At 38.0% G+C, this 374-nt stretch overlaps 1 protein-coding gene across 1 annotated transcript in view; it reads right to left on the reverse strand.

The window, feature by feature from the left end:
• Nucleotides 1-374, reverse strand: part of LOC107571684 (sodium/hydrogen exchanger 8-like) — a 44,604-nt gene that overhangs the window by 16,790 nt on the left and 27,440 nt on the right. The window lies entirely within an intron of this gene.

A 374-nucleotide genomic window follows, 5' to 3' on the forward strand; every position in this document is an offset into this window, starting at 1 on the left:
AGCACAAACAAAGAAGATTATTTTGGGTGAATTTGGAGCATGTGGGGGGGCTGGTGACGTCATCGTTTATAATTCAATGTCTAATATTTTAAAAACCAAAGCAGCACAAACGAAATGTTTACCTGTACATACCAGCACAAACGAAGCACAAACAAACAAACCTATTTGGGGTCAATTTTGGAGCATGTGGGGGGCTGAGTGACCTCAGAAAATGAGCAATAAATATTATTTTAATATCTTAAAAACCGAAGCAGCACAAACTAATTTTTTACGGCACAAACCAGCACAAACGAAACACAAACAAACAAGAACAGTTTTCGTGAATTTGAAGCATGTGGGGGGCTGAGTGACCTCAGAATGACCTATAAATATTA

The sequence above is a fragment of the Sinocyclocheilus grahami genome, unplaced genomic scaffold (genome assembly GCF_001515645.1).
Source record: "Sinocyclocheilus grahami isolate Dianchi unplaced genomic scaffold, SAMN03320097.WGS_v1.1 scaffold1634.1, whole genome shotgun sequence".
NCBI lineage: Eukaryota > Metazoa > Chordata > Actinopteri > Cypriniformes > Cyprinidae > Sinocyclocheilus > Sinocyclocheilus grahami.